This window comes from Eptesicus fuscus, chromosome 17 (assembly GCF_027574615.1).
Source record: "Eptesicus fuscus isolate TK198812 chromosome 17, DD_ASM_mEF_20220401, whole genome shotgun sequence".
NCBI lineage: Eukaryota > Metazoa > Chordata > Mammalia > Chiroptera > Vespertilionidae > Eptesicus > Eptesicus fuscus.
This window is the reverse complement of record NC_072489.1, coordinates 2,452,703-2,471,306: the sequence shown is the minus strand read 5'-3', so window position 1 is coordinate 2,471,306 and position 18,604 is coordinate 2,452,703. Positions and strand designations below refer to the sequence as shown.

The 18,604-nt window shown below is 43.6% G+C and overlaps 1 protein-coding gene across 2 annotated transcripts in view; it reads right to left on the bottom strand.

The window, feature by feature from the left end:
* The window catches only part of BMPR1A (bone morphogenetic protein receptor type 1A), a 192,324-nt gene extending 175,496 nt beyond the window's left edge, over positions 1 to 16,828 (bottom strand). For both annotated transcript variants that reach the window (XM_054729085.1, XM_054729086.1), the window contains exon 1: positions 16,523 to 16,828. The gene's annotated coding sequence lies outside the window, so the exon portion shown is untranslated. The remainder of the gene's footprint in view (positions 1 to 16,522) is intronic.
* Between the last annotated feature and the right edge of the window lie 1,776 nt (positions 16,829 to 18,604).

Here is an 18,604-nt window from a genome sequence, read left to right as displayed (position 1 = left end):
ATTCTTCAATGAGGATTAACAACAATAAAAAAGGCAAGAGAAAAGCAGTTAGTTACCTACAAGGGAACGCCCATATGACTGTTAGCCAATTTCTCAACAGAAACTTTGCAGGCCAAACAGGAGCAGCAAGAAATATTCAAAGTGATGAATAGCAAGGACCTACAACCAAGATTACTCTACCTAGCAACGCTATCATTTAGAATTGAAGGTCAGATAATGAGCATCAGAGACAAGAAAATGCTAAAGGAGTTCACCACCACTAAACCAGTATTGTATGAAACTAGAAGTCCAGTGCACGAAATTCATGCGGGGGGTGGGGGTGCCCCTCAGCCCAGCCTGCGCCCTCCCCAATCCGGGACTCCTTGAGGGATGGCCGACTGCCAGTTTAGGCACGATCCTGGCAGTAGGACATACCTCTCACAATCCAGGACTGCTGACTCCTAACTGCTCACCTGCCTGACTGCCTGATCACCCCTAACCGCCTCTGCCTGTCAGCCTGATCACCCCTAACTGCGCCCCCTGCCGACCTGGTCGCTTCCAACTGCCCCCCCATTAGCCTGGTCACCCCACGCAGCCTGCTGTTCAGTCGTTTGGTCGTCCCTCACTAACCCTCCTACCAGCCTGGTCGCCCCATGCAGCCTGCTGGTCGTTACTGTTACTGTGATGATGTCCTGGACAATTTGCATATTCCTCCATTATTAGATGTTGAAGAGTATTCTTTAAGAAGAAGGAGGAAGAAGAAGGATAAAAAATATGAACAATAAATACATATCAACAATTGAATCTAAAAATAAAAATAAACGAACAAGGAATCTAATAAGCAAAATAAACTGTTGAATAAAATAGAACCAGCAGCATGGAAACATGGAACAGACTGACAAATCTCAGAAGGAAGTGGGGAGAGGGAGTGGGAAGAGATTAATCAAAGCATTTATATGCCTATATGCATTACCTATGGACACAGACAATAGGGTGGTGAAGGCCTGGGGCAGGGCAGAAACTGGGTGGAGGGGGAAACAGGGGGGAACATCTGTAATACTCTCAACAATAAAGATTTTTAAAAAAAACCATGGACTCTAAAGTCAGACTCCCTGTGTTGACCAGTGATTCAACCTCTGCAACCTCCATTTCCTCGTTTGTAAAAGGGAACTGATAATAATACCTATTGAATACCTCACAGAATATTTATAAGGAGTAAATCTACACTAATAAAAGAGTTAGGTTCAAATTGACCGTACCTTCACGATGCCCACCAGCCAATCAGGAGTCTGCCAATTAACCCAACAAAGATGGCGGGTTAATTTGCATACACAGGGGCCAAGCTGCCCAGAGGCGTTCCGCACCGCCCCAGCCGCTCCAGGCCTCTAGGCAGCATGGGAAGGCGGAAAGACGGATCCGGGCGGGAGCGAAAAGGCGGCTCCAGCCGGAGCGAAGACGGTGCCAGCAGCCAGAGGAAGGAAGGTCCATTCTTGCACGAATCTTCATGCATCAGGCCTCTAGTGGTTTAATATGTGTAAAGTGCTTAAAATAGAGCCAGGCACATACTAAGGAAAATATGTCAGGCAAAATCTAATCACTCCACCTGTCTTGTATTTTATTGCTCTAGATTACTTAAAATAAAACCAACTTACCTCCCCCACCCCTCTGAGGTCATTCTGTTCAATGCATCTATATCTCCGGACCTATTTTGCTCACCCATTTTGTTCTTTATGTGAATAATGGCTGAATATTAAAACTTCATAAATTCAAAATCTTCTATATTAATAAAATATTAAACTAGTACCTTTTATTGAGTGCTTTTTATTTTAAAGTTTCCAAGATTTGATAAACCCCAACAACTCCATAAAAACTAAGGAATAAGATATTTTTCATAATGTCCAATTAAAAGGTTATCATAGTTTATAAACTTGAAGTTAGAATTATATAAAATATATGCTTAATGCTAAAATTATATTGAGCAGAATCATAACACATTTGGAAATAGAACTATTAAGATCAAATGACCATGTACAGTAGCAGGTCCTCAAATAAAGTCATTTCATCCACGGTCCTGTCACTGTAACGTTGATGAGATGCCATAGGAACTAAACTGTTTGTATCATTAAGCCTCTGGCAAAATTGTTATACATCGTTTGGTTTAAAGCTGCAAAAATTATCGGTGGCATGCAGTAAAAACTTGACACTATGCTAATAGCCTTATACAGAGACGTCTGGGTCAGAGAGGCTTTAGCAGGAATTTATGCGATACGTAACTTTAATAGAAAGTCTAAAATTGGCCCTAACCGGTTTAGCTCAGTGGATAGAGCATCAGCCTGCGGACTGAAGGGTCCCAGGTTCAATTCCGGTCCAGGGCATGTACCTTGGTTGCGGGCACATCCTCAGTAGGGGGTGTGCAGGAGGCAACTGATCGATGTTTCCCTCTCATCGATGTTTCTAACTCTCTATCCCTCTCCCTTCCTCTCTGTAAAAAAATCAATAAAATATATATTTTTTAAAAAGTCTAAAATTGACACAAATGTAAGAAAGGTTATTTTTCTCTAATTTCTACTCCCCACTACAGTTGGTCCAATTTCCCTTTCCTACCCCTGAATGACATCTAGAACAATTCCTACAGCTGTCTAGTAGTTTTCAGTTATCAAAAATTACAGTCCAATTTTCTACTGTATAAAAATTTAACCTTTAATCTCACAATCATTTCCTTCCTCTGCAAACTCTAGCTGGCCTGGTCTAAGAAAGGGGTGTGGTCTGATCTGGGGAGGGGAGGGAGCGTGAGGGAGAACAGAATAAACTATCTCAACATCTAAGCACTGTGTAATCTTCTGACACCACTTCCCTTAATACTGACTGGCTTTACTGTCTGTATCACAGGCAGCCAGATGATGGCTTTTTTTCCTGGAAACAAGCTGGAACTCTTTGGTGACTGAAGGGCTCTAACCTATTGCACATTTCCCTACTTAAAGATCTGCTTCAGCTCAATGGCTTCTACTTCTGTTCCCTTCTCCAGCAGAGCCAGCCCTGTCAAGATGGCTGAAATCTTCTGTATTACCCATCTGAACTAACAGATTTTCAAAACAAATACAGGCTGTTCCACTGCCACCCCCTCTGTTCACATTGAGATTTCCCTCCAATTTTCTTCATCCCTTGCTCAAATATGCACAGATAAACCAATCAATTCCATAATGACTATCATTCTAGGTAATGAAATGTTCCACTTCCTTTTTTGCTAGTAGTCCTAACCTTTAGGATTGGTTTTCTTAGACCTCCCCACACTAAGCTTCTAAGGGAAAGCTACCCCAAACGAGGAAGAAGGGGGCAAAAATCACAGTGTTCCCCAAAAGCAAGCCAGCGGTTGCTGTTACACTGTACCCCATTTCCCTCCCCTCCACCTTCCGGTGGGTTTGTCCCATGTTAATAAGCCCTGGAGAGGACTCAAGTGCTTGGGCTTTCTTTCTTTTTTTAATTTATTTTTAATTGATTTCAGAGAAGGGAGAGGTAGAGAAAGATAAAAGCATCAATGATGAGAGAGAATCATTAATCAGCTGCCTCCTGCACGCCCACACTGGGGATTGAGCCTGCAACCCAGGCATGTGCCCTGACTGGGAATCGAACCCTGACCTCCTGGTTCATAGATTGATACTTAACCACTGAGCTACACTAGCCAGGCGCTTGGGCTTTCTTTAGAATATGGGGTCTTGACTTCCCTTTATACTTAACTCTAAGGTCCTAGTCCCCATTCTCAGATAACTAGAAGAGTCTGACTCTACTTCCTTTCTGCTCTTGTTTGACCTTGGTGGAACAATTCACCTTCATTAGCCTTGGATTCTTAAGATACAAAAGAAGGTGCAAAACCTCCTCTATCAAGTTGCCAGCACTACTGGGATATAGAAGTATTTTGCAAATTCAAATGTCAATATAAACAAAAATAACACATACTTTCAAAAGGGATTAGAAAATCAGGATTAGATGTAAATTTGAAGGACCCTATATATGCAGCCACAGCCATTCAAATATGCTTTTGAAGATACCACTGACCTCAACTTCTCTTACACAAAGATTCACCTTTATGAACATCCATATATATAAAAAGCCAGGGGCCCTAACAACCAAAACAACCAGATGGACGACTGCACAGCAGGTGCGTGGGGCAGCCAGGCCGGCAGGGGGGTTAGTGAGGGATGACCAAACGACCAAACAGCAGGCTGCGTTGGGTGACCTGGCCGACAGGGGGGGCAGTGAGGGACGACCAAATGACCGAACAGCAGGCTGCGTGGGGCGACCAGGCTAGCAGGGGGGTGGTGAGGGGCGACCAAACGACCGAACGGCAGCCTGCATGGGGTGACCAGGTCAGCAGGGGGGAACAGTGAGGGGAGAACAGGCCAGAAGAGGGGGGCAGTGAGGCCGGTGGGGGAAGCTGTTGGGGGCAACCAGGCCAGCAGGGGGTGCAATTAAGGGCAACCAGGCCAGCAGGGGGGCAGTGAGGGGTGACCAGGTCGGCAGGGGGGGCAGTTGGGGGTGACCAGACTGGTGGGGGGGGAGATAGTTGGGGGCGACCAGGCCAGCAGGCAGAGGTGGTTAGGGGTGATCAGGCTGGCAGGAGTGCAGTTAGGGGCAATAAGGCAGGCAGGCGAGCAGTGAGGAGCCAGCGGTCCCAGACTGTGAGAGGGATGTCCGACTGCCGGTTTAGGCCCGATCCCCAGGCCTGAACCAGCAGTCGGACATCCCCCGAGGGGTCCTGGATTGGAGAGGGTGCAGGCTGGGCTGATGGACCTGCCCACCAGTGCACGAATTTCATGCACCGGGCCTCTAGTTTACTAATAAGCATTACTATGTGGCAAGAGCAGTGTTCAGTGCTTAACCGCACCCATTCATTCAGTTTCCACAGTAACCCTGGAGAGAGCACTACTACTATTCTCATTTAGCGAATGAGGAAAAAGGTTTAGAAAGACTAATTACTTTGGTGAAAGATCACCAACCTAGTAAACAGGAACCAGCAAAGTTCAAAATACAACAAACATATAAATGGATAACTAAAAATATAAATAATTCAACATTTAATGGACCTTTTCAGTTATTTGGAATCCAGATAAGGAAAAGCCACTGTAATCATATCAAGATTCTTTTATTCTTTTAAGAAATTAGCACCTTCTTTGTATAAAGATTTCACTTACTTAACCTTCTGTGACATGACCATTGGAACCTGTCACAGATCATCTTCTATGCAAATTGCTAAGATAGTAAGAAAAAACAGGGAAACAATGAAGAACTTGAGAAAGAATAAAGCTTAGTCAATACAATTAGAGTAATTATGCCACTTAACAACTAGCAATTATTATTGTAGGAATATATTCAGGAAGGGGAGTGATGCCTCGCTAAGAGTATATTCTACTTCATCTAACAAATTTTTAATTTTGAGGAACACGTTTTGAAAAAATGTAGCTTAAAGAAATTTGATTTATGCCCTTTATATTTAAAACTAGAGGTCCAGTGCAGATTCATGCACTGGTGGGGTCCCTCAGCCTGGTCTGCAGGGATCGGGCCGAAACCAGCTCTCAGACATCCCCCAAGGGGTCCCAGATTGTAAGAGGGTGGTTCTCAGGTGACGCACCCCGGAATCGGGCTCCCTCCTCTCTGGTTCCAGGTGCGTCACCCAAGAACTGCAGCTGCCAAGTCACTGCAGCTCAGCAGCTCCTGAATTGAGCATCTGCCCCCTGGTGGTCAGTGAGGGTCATAGCTACCAGTCGGAGTGTCTCCCCCTGGTCGTCATTACGCATCATAACTACTGGTCGAATGGTCACTTAGGCTTTTATATATATAGATACTTAACTTTGTTTTAGACAGAGAAACTCCACTTGCTTATTTATCCCTTGCCCTAACAGCCAGAAACAATCAATCTGGCCATTGTCAAAAAGGAAAAACTTCTCTACCCTCTTAGGTTCTGATCTGGGGGCCTGCAAATTAAACTATCAAAAAACAGATTAGCAAGAGAAAAAACTGATTTTTATTCATTTATCAGAGTTAACTGAAAAATGTGACTCAAGAAGGCAGTTAGAACTTGGGACTTATACTTTTAGGAAAGATAAATGGACCCCTAGATGAACAGATGGGAAATATGGTCCCTTTATGACAATGTCAGTGTAGGTGTGCGACCCACTTCTCATCTTTTCTCCTCTCTATTTATGAGGGTTGATATTTCCTGGTCTCAAAACTCCAGGGAACAAATTTATAACAAATGATTTCTTCTGAGAGGCTCTGCTTTAAGGCAGATACGGGAGTTCAGAAAAGATAAGAGAAGAAAGGGAAAAAGAAAAGGAAAGCAAAAGTCTATTCTCAAATGCCTGCAGTTGAAAATAATTTTTATGCCACAGTGGCATCTTCTATACCCGTTCACTACCAAAACATATAGCTACTTACTCTTACAGCACTTAATTAGCTGATGAAACAAAATATTTTAGGGCAAATTCAGCCACCAAAGAGCTTATAAAATAAGTTGAGAGTATAAGATAACTTAGCTTTTTATTTTTTGTTTTTCAATATTCTTACAGCAGCAAGGAAATTTTTATATACCATGAAAAAAAATAAAAAACAAATGACTAATTTAAGAAACACAACATGCCAAAGAAAAGAGTTAATATCCATACCTCAAAACAAAGTTCCTACAAATAAGAAAAATCTAAATTAGAAAAATGAACGAAGGACAGAGGAATGCAAAGAGCCAACAAACATATAAAACCCTGCTCAACTCATAATCAAAGAAACACAGATTAAAACTGTAGCACTGTTTTTTCAGCTGGCAGACTGGCAAAGAGTTACTGTGTTAGTGAGTTGGGGGGAGAATTCATGCAAGTACTGCTGCTTGGAATGTGAACGGCTGCAGACTCTCCAGAGCAGTCTGGCACTGCTTCAGATCTGCATGGCTCCTCTTACAGGAAATGCATGTCTAAGAATTCACCCTATAAAATAAAAATGCTCTCACAAGATACGTGCATGCAACACAGTAATCCCCACCCCCCCAAAAAAAAGAAACAATCAGTATTAATCAATGGGGGACTGGTAAATAAAACGGAATATTACTTGACTAAAAAAAATGAGGAAAGGACCCAGTAATCCCACTTCTAGGACTATATTCCAAGAAACCAAAAACACCAATCAGAAAGGATATATGCACCTCTATGTTCACAGCAGCACAATTCACCATAGCTAAGATTTGGAAACAGCCTAAGTGCCCATCAGCAGATGAGTGGCTTAAAAAACTGTGGTACATCTACACAATGGAATACTACGCCGCTATAAAAAAAGAAGGAACAATTACCATTTGCAAAAGCATGGATGGAACTGGAGAGCATTATGCTAAGCAAAATAAGCCAGTCAGAGAAAGATAAATATCATATGATCTCATATGTGGGATATAATGATCAACATAAACTGATGAACAAAAATAAATCCAGAGACAAATGGGGGGGGGGGGGGGGAGCGGTTAGAGAACAACCAAAGGATTTGTATGCATGCATATTAGCATAACCAATGGACACAGACACTGGGGCAGTGGGGGCTTGCCCTTGGGGGTGGAAGTGGGGGGGGGGGGGTCAGTCAGTAAAAAAAGGAGACCTATGTAAAACTCTAAACTAAACAAATAAATAAATAAATACCCCCCAAAAAATGAGGAAAGCAACACTTACTGACATCAAGAGTTCGCCTATATATTCAGTGAAAACAAACCTAAAGAGAAAGATGCGTAGCCCTGGCGGGGTGGCTGGGTTGGTGGAGCATTGTCCCTTACACCAAAAGGTTGGGGCTTCGATTCCTGGTCAGGGCACATACCTAAGTTTCAGGTTCAATCCCGGTCAGAGCACAAGGGAGGCAACCGATAGGTTTCTCTCACATCAATGTTTTTCTCTCTTTCTCTCAAACCAATAAAAATATTTCCTTGGCCCTGGTCAGTGTGGCTCAGTTGGGTGGGTGTCATCCTATGTACTGAAGGTTGCTGGTTCGACTCCTGGTCATCACAGGCCTGGGTTAAGGGCATGCTTGTTTTGGTTTTATTTTATTTTATTTTATTTTATTTTATTTATTTTATTTTATATATACTTTAATAATCTTGTTTAAGAAAAGGATGCATAGTACGGCCCCATTTTTGGAAAGGAGAAGAGGTTAAGAGAAAGAAATAACTTAAGATAATAGAAAAGAAAGGTTCTACTTATCTCTGTACTTTTAACAGTTGTAATCTATGGGGTGGGGTAGGATTGCAGAAGCCTTTCACTTTCTACTCCATGTCGTATTGTTTGACGTTACAACCACAAATATGTGTAACTTATGTAAACAGAAGAAACAGAGTCGGGTTCTATAGTAATATACAGTTAGGGAAACTATCTGGAGTTTCACTAAGTTAATCCTGAGAAGGCCTGTACTAAAGAAATCCAAAATATTATATAGTACAAGAAACACCAAAATATTGCCTAAAGTAAAGATGCAAAAGAGCTAACTTTTAGGCTGGGACCATTATGGGAGGCTTTCCAGAAAAGATAGGATTTACACTAGATTTTGAAGCAGTTTGATAAGCAAAGAATAGGGGGGAGTAAGTCCAGAGGCAGCACTATCCAATAACAATATAACGCTTAATTTAAAAAATTTTAGCAGCTACATTAAAAAAACAATCAGGCGAAATTAATTTTAATAATATATTTAACCTAACATTCAAAACAGTGTCATTTCAATATGTAATCAATATTTTTAAAGCACAGAGATATTTTACATTTTTTTTTCTGTACGTCAAAATCTGATGGGTAATGCCAACTAGCCACACTTCAAAAGTTCAACAGCCACATGTGGTATTGGTTACTATAGGAGACAGTAACAGGTTTAAAGATTCTGAACCCAAACCCAGAATAGGATATGTAGGTGATGTAGGCTAATAAAAGAATAGTAACTCGAGAATGACCAAGTCTCATCCATTCTGGGTGGTACTTATCTGCCACCAGCCTAGTGCAGGCCAGTCTTCCTTTCTTCAAGTTGATTCTCCACTATGTAACTAATCTCCATAAACTGCAAATCTGATTATTTTATCCCTACATTTGACATACCACTAGCCTACTGCTTAAGTCAATCGAAATTATATACAGCTAGAGCAATAGCTCCAATGTTTGATGTTTAGTGGTATAAACAAAATTATAAAAGAGTAACAACATCCACCATATCAGAGTAGCTCAGATTCACTGGTTCTTAAAAAAAAAAATATTCAAGAATCATTTCCTTATCCAACGTCTTTATTAGTTCTCAATATGAACTTGGTTTAGGGGTCCACTGGGCCCACCATGAGTCCTATTCCACTCACTGATCATCTGATCTCCCTAAACACTACTTAATGTTTTCTTCAAAAAGCACCACTGGGGATCTCCAAGCACATCATTTTGTTTCTATTTTTAAAGACTTGATAGCCTTTAAAATATTGGCTACAAAAATTGATACACATAACTATGAGTTAGTAAAATATCCAAACATTTACCATTATGTTTGTATTTACTTTTTTTAAAAGTATATGATGGTTAATGATGATAAATACTGAATATTGTCTTTAAAATAACTCATAAAATTGGCTATCACCACTCTCCCACAATTCCCCCTTTACATAATGTGTGCCGTTTTGTGAAAACTATTAGCTCTTTAAGAATCTGTGAGTTCAAAAAATTAAGGAGAAAAATACTGAAAGCTGTTGTGGGAGCTCCCCATCCAAAAATAAATAAAATATTTCTCTATACTGCTTGTAACATTTTACTTGTTGAAGAGGTTTAATAAACATCCTCTTTTTTTTTTTTTTGGCGTTTTTTTTTTTAATATTTTTATTGAGGTATTATATGTGTACATATCTTACTATTACCCCCCCACCCCACACCCACACATGCCCTCCCCCCCAGAGTTTTGCGTCCATTGTTTATGCTTATATGCATGCATACAAGTCCTTCGTTTGATTTCATAACTCCCCCACCTTTCCCAAACTTTCCCCCTGTAATTTGAAAGTCTGTTTGATGCTTTACTGTCTCTGTATCTATCTTTTTGTTCACCACTTTATAATGTTCTTTACTATCCCTAAATGAGTGAGATCATGTGGTATTGTTCTTTCATTGACTGGCTTATTTCACTTAGCATAATGTTCTCCAATTCCATCCAGGTTGCTGCAAATGATGTGAATTCCTTCTTTTTTATGGCAGCATAGTATTCCATTGTGTAGATGTACCACAGTTTTCCGATCCAGTCATCTGCTGATGGGCACCTAGGCTGTTTCCAAATCTTAGCTATTGTAAATTGTGCTGCTATGAACATAGTGGTGCATATATCCTTTCTGATTGGTGTTTCTAGTTTCTTCGGATATATTCCCAGGAGTGGGATTACTGGGTCAAATGGGAGTTCCATTTTCAGTTTTTTGAGGAAACTCCATACTGTTCTCCACAGTGGCTGCACCAGTCTGCATTCCCACCAGCAGTGCACGAGGGTTCCTTTTTCTCCGCATCCTCGCCAACACTTGTTGTTTGTTGATTTGTTGATGATAGCCATTCTGACAGGTGTGAGATGGTACCTCATTGTTGTTTTGATTTGCATCTCTCGGATAATAAGTGACTTTGAACATGTTTTCATGTGTCTCTTGGCCTTTCTTCTGTCTTCTTTTGAAAATATTCTGTTTAGGTCTGTTGCCCATTTTTTTATTGGATCATTTATCTTCCTCTTATTAAGTTGCATAAGCTGCCTGTAGATGTTGGAGATTAAACCTTTATCAGTGATAGCATTTGCAAATATGTTTTCCCATGCAGTGGGCTTTCTTGTTGTTTTGTTGATGGTTTCTTTTGCTGTAAAAAAGCTTTTTATTTTGATGTAGTCCCATTTGTTAATTTTCTCTTTAGCTTAAACATCCTCTTTTAAAAAATAACTTCTCATTATAATTGTAAAGCTATGTCACTCCCACACATGTGTGATTTAAATTCTCCTTCCCAACATCTACCCTAAAGGAATGATCCTATATAATAAAAGGCTAATATGCAAATCGAGCAAACGATGGAACCACCAGTCGCTACAATGCGCACTGACCACCAGGGGACAGACGCTCAATGCAGGAGCTGCCCCCTGGTGGTCAGAGCACACCCACAGGGGGAGCGCTGCTCAGCCAGAAGCCCTGAGCCGGGCTCACAATTGGCTAGCAAGCGTAGTGGCGGTGGCGGGAGCCTCTCCCAGCCCTAAGGATGTCCGACTGCTGGCTTAGGCCCGCTCCCCACGAAGAGCCAGCCTAAGCCGTCAGCCAGACATCCCCCAAGGGCTCCTGAACTGCGAGAGGGTGCAGGCCGGGCTGAGAGACATCCTCCCCCCGGAGTGCACGAATTTCATACACCGGGCCTCTAGTAGTTTTAATAAGCGAGAACCTCTTTTCATCAATCCTAAGGTGCATGAATTTGTTATATTTTAGCATCTCTGAAGTTAGGGTGTATCTACAATCAATGACTTCTTCAAGTTAACTGGAAGCATATTTTCTTTATAAGTGGTCTATAAAATTATGGTGCATCTTAAATTGATGTAACTTAATACAAGTCAACAGTTAATATTTTAAGTATAAAAGAGTTGAACTGACTTGTTCACTATGAATCTTGAGGTATTAAGAAGGCATTCTAAAAGCATAAACACTAATAAAAGGTGGAAGAAGGAAGAAGAAAAGGAAAGATTTTCTAGTCCAAATTAAGCCTGAGAGGAAACCCATTTTCCTCTCTCTCTGATTCCCTGCTCCCAAGATGCAGAAGTCAGGTCAGTACTACTGTAACTAATGTCCACAGGGGTCTTTCTCCATTTATTCGTTTTAATATGCAACAAAGTCAGTTACAGACCCTATCTGTGGTCTAGTAGCAGAACTAGTATTTGTATAAAATTGTTATAAAAGACTAAATGACTCACAGAGCTGTACACTTAACATGTGTGCATATTATTGTATATAAATTATACTTCAATAAAGTTGATTTTTTTTTAAAAGACCAATGAGTAAGTGCAGTAAAAAAATATTAGATAAAAAATTTCATCCCCTAAAAATCTCTCTTCCTTCCAAAGGGATTCCATTCAGAAGAAACTGGGGACCATGTCAGAGAGAGATGGACTTTATTCACTTGTTTACTTATAAATATTTATTTTTCTCACTCTAATTTTATCTTACATAGTCTTTGAGTTGCAGATTTTTTTTACCTTATTACATTTTTGAAGTATAACATATCCTATTAGTTTCAGGTGTATATCATAGTGATACAGAATTTATATACATTATAAAATAACCCTCACAATAAATCTAATTCCATTTGTCAGTATACAGTTATTACAATATTATGAATTGCAGATTTTTTTTCAGAGTAATATACGCACAGGGTTAAATATCAGCATTCTGAAGGCCTATAAGAAAATTGACCAACTCATGCCCTGACCATCTCCACTGTAGTGTCACTAACTAGTGATAGCAATTTTAAACAATATTATTTTAATGCCTCTAGTGATTATCTACAAATAAGTTTACTAAACTTCTATTTCAAGAATCACATAATTTAGATATCAACTATTGACTTCTTGGATTTTTATTTGTTGATCCTCATGGGAAGATTTTTTTTTCCCCATTGATTTTTAGAGAGTGAAAGGGAGAGGGAGAGAGAGAGAGACATATCGATGTGAGAAAGACAAAACAATTTGTTGCCTCCCACACTTGCCCAGACAGGGATTAAGCCTGCCCTTGACTGGAATGGAACCTGAGACCCTTCAGTCCAAAGTTCTAACCGATCCAAACTGGCTAGGGCTGATTTCTTGGTTTGATAGATAAGGATTTAACACATTTTTATCATAGAAAGACAGAATTTGAAATGGAACTTGGACATATGGGTAGGACTTGAAACATATGCAATCCAAGGAGAGGGAACAGTATAGCAAGGGGGGGAGGGGACATGTACAGGAAGCAAATATAGTGGAATAAGAATAAGGTAAATAGGAGGCAAATCCCATAGAAAGTCTTCAGTTAATAGAAGACCCTGGAAACTTCTGAGTAAAGAAGTGATAAGAACTGAGCTTCAAGATTAATTTAGGCAGAAATGTGTAAGATAACCTGCATAAAGGTGGAAATGAAGGCAAGAAGAACACATCTGTCCAGGTAGGATGAGAACCTGATTCAGCTAGAAATAAACAGATACATGTAAATAGAGAAGGGAAAAGTATCAAATATACAAATATATACACAATATATAATATGGTATGCAAATATACATCAAATTTAAAGAAAAAAAGAACTGTGAAAACCAAATAACACCAGATTTAAAAACTTAATAAACTTGTGGAAAATAAATTTGTGGATTAAATACTAAAATTCACACAAGAAATAGAAAACCTACACGGAACAACTACGAACAGCCGAAGCCGGTTTGGCTCAGTGGGTAGAGCGTCGGCCTGCGGACTCAAGGGTCCCGGGTTCGATTCCGGTCAAGGGCATGTATCTTGGTTGCGGGCACATCCCCAGTAGGGAGTGTGCAAGAGGCAGCTGATCGATGTTTCTCTCTCATCGATGTTTCTAACTCTCTATCCCTCTCTCTTCCTCTCTGTAAAAAATCAATAAAATATATTTTTAAAAAAAACAACTACAAACAAATTAAAATGAGACTCAAAGTCCTCTTCAGGAAAAATAAAATAAATAAAAAACACACACAAAAACTGAAACCTGAATGTCTTATAGGTGAGGTCCACCAAACTCTCAAGTAAAAGATAACCACAGTCTAAACTCTCCTGAAGAGAATCCAACTCGTTTTACAAGTCTATTGTAACCTTGAGACCAACATGTATTAAGAACTGTACCAGAGTTAGGACACGAGAAGAACCCACAGAAGTTGGCTACAGACAAGATGTGATGGAATGGGTTTGGTATGACATCAACAGAAATAAGAAACACCTGGGAAACGAGTTTGGTAAGGAAGAAGAGTTCAGTTTAAACCAGAATAACCAGACAGAGATATGCACAGGCAGTTGGTTACCCAGGGATTCAAATGCAGAAGAGAAAGCACAGAGATTTGAGAATTATTCAGACAGAAGGGTCTAAACAATAATATCAAAGGACTAGAGATCTAGGAAAGTGATCTGAAAGGTGAAACTTGGAGAACCCATATTAATCAGGTGGAGGGAAAAACAGAAAGCAGAAAAAGGGCAATGAGAAACAAAGTTAGTAGGAAGTCAAAGAAGCCCTCCTCTCATCTAGTTAATTCTTACTCATCCCTTCAGAACTGTCCAGGGTCCCAAGGTCGCATTTTCAAGGCCTTCTCAGATTCTGCCAGCACCATCAGCACCAGATCAGCTTCCCATTTTAAGCTCTTATAATACTCTAATACTTTATCATATTTAATTACAGAAGTCATTCTGCAATGTATGTCTCCCCCACTAGACTTTAAGCTCCATTAGGCCAGGCAAGGGCCATACCTGTTGTTGCAGCCTATTACTTTGCATGGTGTGCTAGAAGATAGTATTTGGTGAATAAATTAATAGATGAATGAAAGCCAAGAAAAGGCCTTTCAAAATGCTACAGAAAGCTGGCGGTGAAATCCAGATAACAAGGGGTTAAGAAGTGAATTAGATGGCCAGGAAGTAACAGTAGAAAAAGTGGACTATTCTTGGCAATATCTGAAGATGGGATTATGAAGGACTGAATTTTAATTTTATTTCAGTTTTGCTCTATGTTACAATTACTCTCTAATGAACATGTATTACTTTTATAAAGACAAATTTTTTAATTTTTATATGATTTGAAAAGGAAAAGCAATAACAAGTAGTAGATTCAAGGGAAGGTGTTTGTAAATTGAGGGAATAATTTTTTTCAAGTTTTCAATTACAACTGACATTCAATATTATATTAGTTCCAGGTGTACATCACAGTAGTTATAGACATTTATATAACTTACAAAGTGATTCTTCTGATAATTCTAGTACCCAACCAGTTATTACGTTACTGACTATATTTCCTATGCTGTACTTTACATCCCTGTGACTATTTTGTAATTGCCAATTTGTACTTCTTACTTGTGAATTATTGGAATCTTAAGCACATTCGTACTTTTAAGAACCCTAAGACAAAAGAGGGGACAACTCATACTCCATGAAATAGGAAAGAAGAGAAAAATGAAAAAGGTGTTAATAGAAAGAACTTTAAAAAAATTTTTTCCAACTGAGCTAGAAGGAAAGAAGCCGATGAGAGAAGGGCTCTCGTGACTTCTGGGAGGAGCTGCTCACTGGATGCCTCCAACTTTTCCTCCCCGAGTCGGAGAAGTGAAGAAAGAAGAAACGTTAGAAACGAGCTCCCGGAGAGTGCGGGGGAGGGGCGCGCCGATCGGGAGCGGATCTGTTCTGTGAAAGGAGTTTTCTCATTTTCAGCCAGCCTTTCAGACACAACTATTTCTAGCTCAGAACCGCCGTACTTTAGCCTTACGTTCTTCTCTTACAAGTGAACACAATAAAAGAGTTGTTTTCAACTCAAGCAATAAAACAGCGACCATTTCAAGTATCAGTAACTGAAAAGTGCTCCTAAAAATGTGTTGCAGAAGGAGGGTTGCTGGTGCCGCGCCCCGCGCCCCGCTTTTTCAGCTCCTCGACAGCAGGCCTGGGTCCGGGTCCCAGCGCCCCTGGGCGAGCTCTCCTACTTCTTTTCGTCTCGGTTTCCTCGTCCAAAACATGAGGAGTGCAATCGCCAGGTATCCCAAGGCTTCACTGACACAGCACAGGTGCATGTGCCGAGCTCGCACTGTGTGCTCAGAACAGTCTGCTAACCGTTTAAAGGTGAGAACCTTCCATCCGTGACCACATTAAAACGTCCAAGAGCAGAAGAGAGTGCACGTCCCAGAACGCCAGACCCTAACACACAGCACGTTCCTTTTCTTCCCTGACGCAAGCTACTCTTTCCCTGCCCAGCCTTCCACCAGCGTCTGGAACAAGAGAAAACGGGTCTCGCTCGATCCAGCAGGAAGTTTTCAGACACGGAGAGCAGCGTCGCTCAGACATGGCAGCGAGGCCGCGAGGACAACAGGTGAACCCGAGGAGCCGGCACCTCCCGCGGGCGAGTCGGGCGGCTCTCCTCCGGGCGCTCCCCCCCCCCCCCCACGGAGCGGACGCGCCTTCTCCCTTTTTGGCAGAAGCGCAGAGACAGATCGCGAGGATCAGCCTCGCGGCTCCGGGGCGAGGGAGGGAGGTGAGCGCTTCCCATTTAAGGATTCATGGAGCGTCCGCGGAGGCGGCTTTCGTCCACCGCCTCCCCGAACTCGGCCCGGAGCCCGGGTGTGGGAACAAAAGGGGGCCAGGAGGGGCGGGCGGCCCCCCGGCCTGCGGGCCCGGGTGGGGGTGCGGGACGGCGGGCCCAGCGGGCCGCGGCCTGAGACGCCGGGCGGCGGGGACTCCACGGGGCGCCCGGCTCCCTCCGAAACTTCTCCGAGTCCGCGGCGGCCTCCCGGCCGGTCGCACCGGCGCGCAGCACCCTCCCAAGAGGCCAACTCACCCGGACCCCGCGGAACTCATCCTCCAGCCCGGGCGCGAAGCGGGGTGCGCGCGGCGAGCCGTCGGGACGCGGCGGGGCCCGGCTCGGCCTCCCCCTCGGCGTGCGGCGGCCCCGGCCCGGTGGCCCTCGCGCGGCGTGCGCTCCTCGTCTCGCGCGGACGGACGCCCCGGAGCCGGGCCTGCCTTCTTGCCCCCTCGTCGTCGTCGTCGTCGTCCTCCTCCTCCTCCTCCTCCTCTGGGTCCTCCTCCGGCGCCCGCGCCGAGCGCCAGCAGGCGGATTCCAATCTCGGCCGCGGCCGCCACAGACACAGGGCGGGGGAGGGGCGGGGGGAGGGGCGGGGGCGCCTCCGCGGGACCCGGCTGCGCGCGCGCACTGGGCGCACCCCGCCCGCCACGCCACGCCCCGGACGCGAAAGGAGCCGAGCGCGCGGCGGAAGTGCCCGAAGGACCCGCGGGGCCTGGCGCCCCGTTGCCGGGGAGGAGAGCCCTTGGCCGGCAAGGGGGCGCCGGTCTGCCGTCTGGAGTGTTGGGAGGGGGGCCTCTCCTCCCCAGCGGCCCCACCGCGGCCGTGGGGACGGCTGGTCTCCGGAAGCCTTTCCCACGGGCCCTTCGCGCGGACCCTCCGACACACGCAGACTGCACGCGAGCGCTGTTCGGTCGGCGGGTGCCGTGAGCCCGACCGCCCGAATCCACACCCCACGGCGTGGCCACCAAGAAAGGAGAAATGTGGGCGCTCTGTTCATTGTTCCCTCACCGCGTCCCCGCGCCCGTCCCGGGGCCGACGGCTGCGGCGCTGGTAGCGGCGGGGGTGGAGGGCACCCGCCTGAGGGCGCGGGGCGGGAGCTGGCGGCCGCCGCCCGCACCTGCGAACCGCGGGCTGCGGGGGCGCCCTGGCTCCGGGCCGCGGCGGAGCCGCTCCCGCCACCTCGGCGCTCTCGCGTCCCAGAGCCGCCGCCGGGCACCCGTTTGCAAAGGGAAGTGGTTCTTTCACGCCGCAGCCCCGGACCTTTGGGGAAGGTGCTCCGCGCCCTCCGTGAGGGTGAGGACCGAGAGGCCCTTTGTACTGCCCGGTGAGACCTTACTCCGGAAAACACTGCACAGACCGGGTCCTGTTAAGTCTCCGCACAAAAGATACTTTTTAAAACGTTCCCTTTATAAAATCACTTTTTAAACTGTGAGTAAAAGAAAGGGGGTAGGAAAAGATTGTGCCAGGCACTAATATTTATTTTTATCCACATTCTTTCTAAAAAGATGTTTAGATTCCAGAATAGTCCCTTATATTCTTGCTTAAAGACTTTTTGTCCATCTTTTATCTGCCCTTCTTTTCTCCTTTTACTAGTACCTATCTTTGTCCTTAATACCTTAGATGCTCTCTGTAATTCCAATTTCTTTTTCAATTCTATTTACTACTAATGTTCTGTGTGTGTTTTTCTGAACTCCAGCTGTCTTGGGCTCTAGAGTCCAGGGTTACAGTGTCTTGCCTGCAGGAGGAATGTATAATACGCGAGTTTCCTTCCGTCAACTAGAATGTGTCACTTTTCCAGGTTTTCCACATCCACATCACTTTAATTTTAGGGAAAAGCTGAACCTTTTGCTCAAGGAGACTTAGCCTGATTGACCAAAGAACTCACTGATTATGATGAGTGATGGCTGTGACAGGTGAAACCATGACAGGTGTGTTCCATGCCCTCTAAAGCCTAACTCCAAGAATCAGTCTATAAAATAGACAAGAGTCTCAGGTTGGAACTTGAGTACATCAAGTTTCTGAAATGTACGAGTCAGCATTGCCTGGGCGGTTATTGCCACTGAAAATGAGAGCAAAACGGAGGCGTCAAATTTTAAGTGATGTCTTTCTTCTCTACAAAAGGATCTTCTTTTAAAGCCTTTGGGAATTTTACTTGACACCCTTTTGCTCTCCTTAGATAAGGCCTACCTAGTGCCCAAACGTAAATCCTTCACGTCATTATTTCACTGGGCATCCGACCTACTGAGGACTGAGCAGGGCTTGGGGTTCTCTCTGGTTCCTGGCATGTGTTAGCATGCCAGCCTGTCCTTCCGGTTTGCCTGCCCGCTAAATGAAGAG